At 45.2% G+C, this 10,088-nt stretch overlaps 1 pseudogene; it reads left to right on the plus strand.

Moving 5' to 3' along the window:
- Window positions 1-1,305: 1,305 nt before the first annotated feature.
- On the plus strand, window positions 1,306-5,926 carry LOC149325911 (uncharacterized; annotated as a pseudogene).
- The last annotated feature ends 4,162 nt before the right edge of the window (window positions 5,927-10,088 follow it).

Below are 10,088 nucleotides of genomic sequence, written 5' to 3' on the forward strand. Positions count from 1 at the left end.
ACTGCCTCACTCAAACGCTGCTTCCAAGCGACTGACGCTATCGGCAGGCGGGAAAAAATTCGTGCATGCGCACGAGGGTTCAAGGTCAGCTGCTGTAAGCGCGCTTGTTTCAAATCCATCAGGTGTTCGTAAAAAAAAAATAAAGTCGGATACTTTTCTAACAGACCTCGTATGTCGTTAGTAAATCCAGCTAGTTGGGTGTCGCATGAATAACCCCTGCGAAAACCATGCTGGTGTTTGAAAACGATATCGTGTCCCTCTAGATAATTAATTATTTCAGTATGAATTATGTGCTCCAGGAGGTTACAGATATTGCTGGTTAATGAGATAAGGCGATAGTTAAGTGGAATGGTGTGGTCTACGTATTTTAAAATGGGTATTACTTTCGCTGTACGCCAGTCATCAGGAATTGTACCAGATGATAATGATTGTGAAAAAAGTGATGTAAATACTTGATAGAGGTTTAGAGAGACATTCTTTAGTGTTATGTTATTAAATACAAGATGATCAGAGCTAGTAGGAATTTTGAGGTTAGTGAAAAGGGCAAGAATGCCTGATTCACTAATGATAATATCTGGCATGGAAGTGACGGAAGATGTCTGTAACATGGGCGAGGAAGTGGTGTCTTCATCGGTGACACTGAAACGAATCCGTCGTTAAGAAGCTGTGCACACTCAGTGTCAGTGCCTGGATCATCGTCAGGAATGATTAGTACTATGTCGGGCTGGGAACTCGAATTGATGACGCGCCAGAATCTATGAGAGTTATTGGTTAACATGGTGGACAGGTCGTGACTGAAGAAATGATGACGAGTTGTTTTAAGCAGTGACTGATATTCATGATCGCAATGCCTGCACTTTGCCCATGACGATGGAAGACCTGTTTTGACTGCTTGGCGGTACAAGTGTTTTTCCTTCTTATTAAGACGACGAAGGGGATTTGTGGGCTCTCTGTGGGCTCGGTGGCTGTGCCACAACACTGCCAGCTAACCCTATGGTTTTCGCCATGCAGGTGCTCATCGCCGCAGTCACTTGCATGTTGCCCGCTCTGCTGACTTCGCACTGGTGTGTGCCATCGAGGCATGCGCCGGAGTGGAAACAAAGCGAACTGGACATCGGCACCATGACTGTCATCGCCGCTGCAACACGTGCGCAAGCACCAACAGTGGATGCCTGGGAACTCGACCGACATTGGGCGGCCCAAGCGACAGGGACAGCAATCCATCAGCAGCATATAAAAGTACAGCGACCTTCAGCAGCACTCTGTGGGCTCGGTGGCTGTGCCACAACACTGCCAGCTAACCCTATGGTTTTCGCCATGCAGGTGCTCATCGCCGCAGTCACTTGCATGTTGCCCGCTCTGCTGACTTCGCACTGGTGTGTGCCATCGAGGCATGCGCCGGAGTGGAAACAAAGCGAACTGGACATCGGCACCATGACTGTCATCGCCGCTGCAACACGTGCGCAAGCACCAACAGTGGATGCCTGGGAACTCGACCGACATTGGGCGGCCCAAGCGACAGGGACAGCAATCCATCAGCAACATATAAAAGGACAGCGACCTTCAGCAGCACTCTGTGGGCTCGGTGGCTGTGCCACAACACTGCCAGCTAACCCTATGGTTTTCGCCATGCAGGTTAGTAAAACGGAATCCCTTTCTAAAAAATCTAGCAATTACGCTTTGATACAGCTACCGAGCCCTCAGATGTGCCTTGCCATTGTAACTGAATGTGTATCCGTGCTTCGTTCATTGCTGTTGTTGTCGGGGGACATTCAAACCAACCCCGGCCCTAACGATAATTCCGCCGTACTAAGTGAACTACAAAAAATTATGGCTGAGGCTTAGCTAAGGTTAAGCCTAGTCAGATGCGAAGCATATTGGTGGCTAGGCTTGGTAATACATGGCTTTCCTTGGTTGCATACTTGGTCATTTTAATACAACCACTAGAAGCCTTCGTCGTGGGGGAAGACAACGGCATGGCTACAGCGGAACGCCGACTAACCCCGAGACGCGCGTTGGGTGAGCGCCTGGATTGCCACGGAAGCCGCGTCTGCCTGCCCGGTGGAGCGAGCGTTTCACAAACACCGAGTGTGAACGCGCGTTCAAAATGCGCGGGAATGCCGCTCGAGGACATTCCGGCGTCTGTGCGATGGCATCGTCACGACGACGTCACGGTGTCACGTGGCGTGACGGCTAGGGTCCCACGGCGACGGCGCGAGGTGGAGGCCGCCTCTCTCATCCGGTGTCACGTGGTGTGACGTCACGGTGTCACGTGGTGTGACGTTTAGGAGTCCCACGCCGACGGCGTGAGTGGTAGCTCTAGCAATATGCTTCGTATAAAATTAAATGCCGGTCAGGAGACTCTAATCGCGGAAATACAAGATCTGAAGCACCAACTCCTAGCTACAGACAAGAAAATACTTGATCTGAGCCAAAGGATGGCTCAAGTAGAGAGTCAGCACGAAAACCTAATGACTCTGCAAACAGAAATTGACAGCGCCAAAGGTGAAACACTCCAAACTAACCAGCTCATATGCAGATTAGAAACCCGCATTGATGATTTAGAAAACCGATCCCGAAGAAACAACCTGATATTTTACGCATACGCGACACAAACCCATCTGAAACCTCTGCGCAATCGGAACAACTAATAATTGATGAATGCAATACCCTCTTAAACATAAATTTAGACACAAAAGAAATCGACCGTCTCATCGCATCGACCGCCATTCTGACAGAACAGACCGTCCAATCATCGTAAAGCTCACATACCACCAAACTAAAAAGCTCATCTTGGCTAATGGACGCAAGTTGAAGGGTACCGATATTAGTATCGGCGAAGATTTTTCACGGTCTGTGAGAACTGCTCGCAAACACCTTGTTGCGTTTGCAAAAGAGAAAAAAGTAGCTTTCGCCCTTCCTTTCAAAACCCTTTTCATTGGCCCGAAGCGCTATTACTACGATGCATCATCAGAAACAGTCAAAGAAATCTCATAGCTATCATCTCGCGATATCAGGGTAAGAAACTGTTCCCATCCTACGCCCCAGCACAAGCTTTCATTTTCCGTTATCTTTAATAACATTCGTAGCTTTCTTCCGAAACGCGATACCGTATTCAACCTCATGTCATCATCTGAGAGTAAACTGCTCATCCTAACAGAAACCTGGTTGACCAACGATGTTAGCGACCATGAAATACAGACAGACTTTCCCGGTTTTGGCATTTATCGCAAAGGTCGTAAAGAAACACGAGGTGGGGGGGGGGGGGGGTTTAATAGCAGCAAGCCAGCAGTTGTCATGTACGCCAATCAACCTTGTCTCAGATCTGCAAAATTCTTTGGCTTCTCAATCGAACCTCGCCCCAAACAGTGTTGCTGGGTGTCTGCTACCGCCCTCCAAACAGTAATGCTGATTTCTGCGCAAAATTAAATAAAATTCTGTGTGACGTTGCTACATCACACCCTAATGCACATATCCTACTATTCGGTGACTTTAACTTTCCAAATATTGATTGGCGTACCCAAACGGCTGCTAACACTGAATCAAATTATTTTCTTGACGTATGTCTTAATTCTAACCTTACGCAACTCATTTCGGAGCCGACAGGTGTAGCAGAAAACTCCGCCACTATTCTAGACCTGATACTAACAAACCACCCGGAAAGCCTAACGTCTATTTGTTTCCTACCAGATATCAGTGATCACAAGGTAATCCATGCCACATTTTCCTTTGCTCCAAAACCACGTGTCACTCACAAAAAAACTATCGCCCTGTACGATAAAGGGAACTATGAGACCATAAATAATGAACTAACTGCCTTCCTTCCATCCTTTGAAGCATCATTTCATAACAGATCTCCTGAAGACAACTGTACTATATTTAAAACTAAGGTACACGAACTAACAAACAAATTCATTCCGAAAACCACTTTTCATGAAAATCGCCACAAACCATGGTTCACAAGGTTCATAAAACGAATAGAAAATAAGACAAAAAGACTTTTCCGCGAAGCCAAACTTAGACCGAGCACTTCAGCATGGAATAAATACTACGCAGCCGAAAAAGATTATCTAGCAGCTATCCGCGACGCAAAGCACTCTTTTTTCCAAAATGATTTGCCTAACATCCTACGCCACAGCCCAGAAAAATTTTGGAAAATAATAAACCCCCAACAGCCCCGCTAAGTTATTCTCACTAACGAATGTGATGAAATAATCACAGATGCTGACAGTGCAGACATGTTTAATCACGCATTTTCATCTGTATTTACCAAGGATACCGGCCTACTTTCCGCGTCTACCCTTCCCAGAAACATAACGAATAACATGCCGGCCACAACGTTCTCGGTTGATGGCGTCGCTTCCCAAATTCAAAATATTAAACTCTCATCATCAGCCGGCATCGACGAAATCAACTCCAAAGTGTTAAAAAATACCAAACATACCTCTGCAAAATTTTTGTGCCTCATATTTTCGCAGCCATTATCTACAGGTATTTTGCCTCACGACTGGAAGGTGGGAAAGGTCGTTCCCGTCTACAAATCAGGTAATAAAAATTCCCCTTTGAATTATCGTCCCATCCCACTAACCAGCGTGCCGTGCAAGATCATGGAACATGTCATATACTCGCAAATCATGAACTTCTTAGATACTAGCAACTTCTTCCACTCTTCACAACATGGATTTAGGAAAGGATTTTCATGTGAAACCCAGTTGGCACTTTTTCTACATGACCTGCATGCAAATCTTGACTGTAACATCCAGACTGACGCTGTATTTTTAGATTACACTAAAGCATTCGATAAAGTATCCCACCGACGCTTGCAGCTAAAACGTTCCCTCTTAAATTTACACCCACATGTCTTAAGATGGTTAGAACAGTTGACTAATCGTACTCAATCCGTGCTCATAAACAGCCAGTCGTCTAGCCCCCTACCCGTAACCTCGGGCCTCCCACAAGGGTCCGTCCTTGTTCCTCTTCTTTTCTTAATATACATTAACGATTTACCCTTGCATGTGTCTTCCTCAATCCGCTTATTTGCTGACGACTGCGTTATTTATCGTACAGTAACTAACATCTCAGACAAAAACGCTCTTCAGACCGACCTTAACAGTGTACAAAAATGGTGCGACCAGTGGTTAATGACTCTTAACCCTAACAAATGTAAGCTCATGTCATTCACCCGAAGTCTTAGACCTTTTCGTTCTGCTTACACAATAGACAACCTACCAATAGAATCTGTGCAAACATTAAAGTACCTAGGCGTCACACTATCAACTAACCAATCCTGGAATGCGCATATTGTGAACATCATTTCATCGGTCAACAAAAATCTAGGTTTCCTCAAACGCCACATACGCCATGCACCAAAAGGCTTAAAATACTAGCATATCAGTCACTGATAAGACCTAAACTTGAATACGCTTCAGCCATCTGGGATCCCCCTCAAAATTATCTGAAGGCTAACCTTGAACAAGTTCGAAATCGTGCTGGTAGATTCATTCATTCCGCATACTCATACGACATCAGTGTATTGTCTTTAAAAGCTGAAATTAACTTGTCACTTCTTTCCCATCGCCGGCGCATTGCTAGTCTCTGCCTTTTTCATAAATTCTTCAACAGTTCATTGCACGAAGCACCCTACATCGTACGCCGCATGCACATATCCAAGCGCATTGGTCATCCGCTTCAAGTTGTTCGTCCACACTCCCGTACCACTGCATTCTCGGCCTCGTTTTTTTCCAGAGCAGCATCCGACTGGAACGGCCTTTCCCATCAAGTCGCATCCATTACCTGTCCATCAAGATTCCACCAAGAGTTAACGCAGCTGATGTTAGATTAAACCAAACCTCATGTTATATCTGTAGCCCCACCCCTTATGTAATACCCCTGAATAGGGGTCTTTAAGGAAATAAACTGAACTGAACTGAACCACGGTGCATTTCTATGATATCTGATGGTAATTACTGGCACAAACTTGTCAACACGATTAGTCAATGTGTCTTTTGAGCGATTGCCAATTTTTTTTCGACTGAGCGAGATGAATAGTGAGCTAGGAAGCCATCCGAAAACGATTGCAGTGTACAGTTAATCCCATCAAAATTAGCGCGGTTGAAGCAATGATTTCGCTTAGTGGATGATTTCTTTCTACCGAATGGACGAGTGATGTACCCGGTGATGATTTCATGATCGGATAGGTCTTGTAAATGCAAGAAAGCGGAAGAAACCTCAGGGTTATTTGTTAGGACGAGATGAAGAATATTTGCCATTGTGGCAGAGCGCAGGGTAGGAACAGTGATAAGTTGAACAAGCGAAAAATATAAGCTGGTATGAAGGAACATGTGGGCTTCCGGATCGCTGGGGTTAACCGTAAGATTAGGCCAATCAATGTTTGGGAAGTTAAAATCACCAAATACAAGGAAAATGGAGTCAGGAAAGCGCACATATAAGTCACTCAAATATCTATGAAATTCACTTGAAAATGTGGCAGACATATCTGGCGGTCGGTAGAAGGCAGCAATAACAACATCAATGACAACGATTTTGCACCGTATCCAAACACATTCAAGAAAAGCAGTGACAGCGATCGAGACAGCAGATATTTCTTTTTTTGTAGCAATAATTTTCCTATCACAACGAAAAAAGCAAAATTCGGATTCACTGAGAAGAATATGAGCATCCGGAATAGAATCATCCAACCAAGTTTCAGTTAATATCAGAAGCAAAGCGCACGTTGAATCGACGAGGGAAGAAAGGGCAACAGATTTTGAAAGTACATTTCGGATACTAGTGAAAAGGAAATTAATACTATTCTCTGAACTAAGACGAGTGTTCAACGAGGATGGTGAAGACGTTGGAAAGGATGACGTGGCTGTTGGAACCGGTCAGTCGGTCGTGGAAAGACCAACTGGCCCCCTTCGGCCACTGGGGACATCCCACAGATAAGTATCCTTATTGATATGCAATTAATCGAAAGCAATGCGCACGCGGTCTCCATCTTTCTTAATCGTTTTGGAGAACTGAAGCAGCTGGCGGAGTTTGTTACGGACAGCAAGCGAATAATCACGTCCAATGCAAAAATATTTTTCCTTTAGCCTGCGGCCGTTTCTCACAATGGCTTCAATTTCTTTATCTTCGATGAACTTCGCTATAATTGGCCTTGCCTTCTCGGTCGAGAAACGGCCCAGATGATGTGGCCTAGCAACGGAAGTAATAGTGACGCCAAGCTTATCGCGGCAGAAGTCGTTCACAAGTTGCTCTGAGGTCTCCCAACTTTCAGACGAGTCACTATCGGCGGTACTATAGAACAGAACATTTGAACGTCGCGACCGGTTTTCTAGGTCATCAATTTCATTCACGATGTTAGACAACCGAGTTTCCAGATTTGCCGAAGTACTAACAGATGAAGCCAATTCAAAGTTTGCTTCAAGTTCTTGAACATGTTTGGTTAGATTTTCAAGGCCTGCTTTTAGTGCGGCATGAATATTTAGCACTTTTTTACTGCTTCAATAAGAGTGGCGTTGCTTGCTTTAAATCGCAATACGGTTCCTGCCACGGTGTCTAATTTCTCTTCCTGCGCCTTTGTCATGGGCCCTGGGTTTACTTCTCCATCTCCACTGAGAAGCAACAAGCGCAAAACAAAGAACAGCAGAGCAAGCAAACTTGAAAGGGTGGGCGGCCACGACACTGCCAAAAGGCAAACATCATTGCTTCGGTAACACCGAGTTTGAAGGAAACTAACCTGTACACTTACGGATGATGAGCGACAAGACATTGTGGCAGCATCGTGGCCCAGAGCGTCGTCCAAAAGTGCGCACTTTTCAAGGGGCGCAGTAGGTAGCATCATCCCGCGCTGCCCGACCAGTAAAGTGAACGTATCCAGAAACGCCGGTGGTCGAAGCAGCAGACACGAAGACAGGTCGCAGCTGATTGGCGGTTCGTCCTTGCCAGGATATTTGCTCATGCACGGTTCTTCGTCCCGGGTATCAGCTAGCTGCACTGCGGGCAGCGACAACAGCTGTCCCAGGAGTGGCAGCAGCAAAACCTGTAGAAATACAGACGATGAGCGACGAGACACTGTGGCAGTGTCGTGCCCCTGGCGACGAGTGCTTAGGTTCAAAAGTTTGGTCTGAAGTTTTAATGCTGTTACGCTGGTATTCAAAGAGTAATCGGAGTGAATGAATCTTACAGAGCGATTTTGCAAAGCTTCAAGGGCGTTAGCTAGATAAGTTTGATGCGGATGCCGTATTAGAAATGCGTATTTTAGCCTAAACCGGATTAGCGACTTATAGTCCAGTGGTTTCACGTGTGGTAGACATGACGTAGGTGACGTTTCAGAAATCCGAGATCGGTTCGCTGATGATATGGCGTTAGTGATATGAGTGCGCCAGGAAAGATTACTGCTTAAGGTTAAGCCAAGGTATTTATAAGGTTTTGAAAGTTCGATAGCAGAATTGAGGACAGCGTAGTTAAAAAAGACGGGTTGTTGGCGGCGGTGGAGGGAGACAAGTTTGGAATTGTTAGCATTTAGCTTTATGAAGCATTAGTGGCAGCAGCAATGAACGTGATTAAGATCATTTTGAAGACTTGCTCGAGATATGTTGATTATTGTGCGATAGATGAGACAATCGCCGCAAACATCCCAACGTTACACGTTCGATGCATTGGCATATCGTTAAGATATATTTGAAACAGCAGTGGACTAAGGACAGAGCCTTGTGGGACGCCTGATGTTACTGCGAGGGACGTAGAATTTTTGTTAACTAAAAACAAACTGGGGGCGGTTTGTTAGAAATTCCGTGGCAAAAATGTTAGGATGTAAATGTAAAGCTTTAGTAACAAACGTGCTGTCAAAGGCTGTTGCAAAATCTAAGAATATGGCCTCAATTTGGATGTTACAATCGAGATTAGTATGCAGATCATGAACGAAAAGTGAGAGTTCGGTTTAGCAAAAAAAGCCCTTGAGGAAGCCATGCTGTGAAGCATGAAAAAACTTGTTACTATCAAGATGGTTCATAATTTGGGAATAAACGACATGTTCTATGATTTTACAGCGGACACTGGTTAAAGAAATGGGGCGTTAATTGAGGGGAGATTCCTCGTCACCTGATTTGTGCAGTGGGACGACCTTCCCCACTTTCCAGTCATCCGGCAGGCTTCCTATAGCAAGGAATTGTGTGAACAACAATGACTGGTATTCAACCGTGATGCACTTAGTCCTTTTTAACAGTTTCTAATCGATTTCCTCAATGAGAGCTGATGACGATAGCTTCATATATTTTATTGTAGACAAAATACCATCATAAATACTATCATCAGGGTATAGGGATCAAAGTAGTAGGCAGTAGTAGGCGGTGCAGCAGTGCATTAGTGGGCGTTGAAAGTCTTGGAGCGTATTTTAGAGTATGCAGACTTGTTTTTGGCAAAAGCGAAAAGGTGCTTGCGGGAATTTCTGACCGCACAAGAAAAATCTTCGCCAACGCTGTAGCCTATGTTCTTGAATTGCTTCCCATTAGAAAGAATGGCTTCTTTTGTTCTGAGAATGAATATTTGCCAATTATGGGGCGGGGTCGATCTTCAGTGTGCTGGCTGAGGCGGTTCGCGCGCTCAACGTGAGCAGCGTCAACTGTTACATGCCGTGTATCAGAACAAAGACGGATAAGGGCTTGTTCCGATTCAGCAAAAGTTTGTGTGGTTGGTGTCCGGGAGGCCACGGAATATAAATTTTTTTTGTCGTGCGCGGTTTTTGGAATCGTTCACACAGGCTTCCAAATCCCGCAAAAAGCGATATGTTTGGACGGTGCCCGTCTTTAATGTGTGTATGTCGGTTTTTAGGGTTAAAAGGTCTTTGCGTTGGGTTTCCAGGTCCGCCAAACACCTGACCAGTTAGTATTGGTAACGTCTAAATGACTTTTGAGAGATTTCACATCCGCCAGTATTTCTGCCTGTCCAGCGGACAGTTTTTGCAACTCAGCAAAGAGAGTGTCGGGTCGTGGATTTGTTTTGATATCACCTGATAATAATATCAGCGCACGAATAACACTCGCACATTGAGCAACCAGGCATAAGCAGCGCTGTGCGCTCGGCAG

Source organism: Amblyomma mixtum, chromosome 10 (assembly GCF_055824585.1).
Source record: "Amblyomma mixtum isolate Tamu chromosome 10, ASM5582458v1, whole genome shotgun sequence".
Classification (NCBI taxonomy): Eukaryota; Metazoa; Arthropoda; class Arachnida; order Ixodida; family Ixodidae; genus Amblyomma; species Amblyomma mixtum.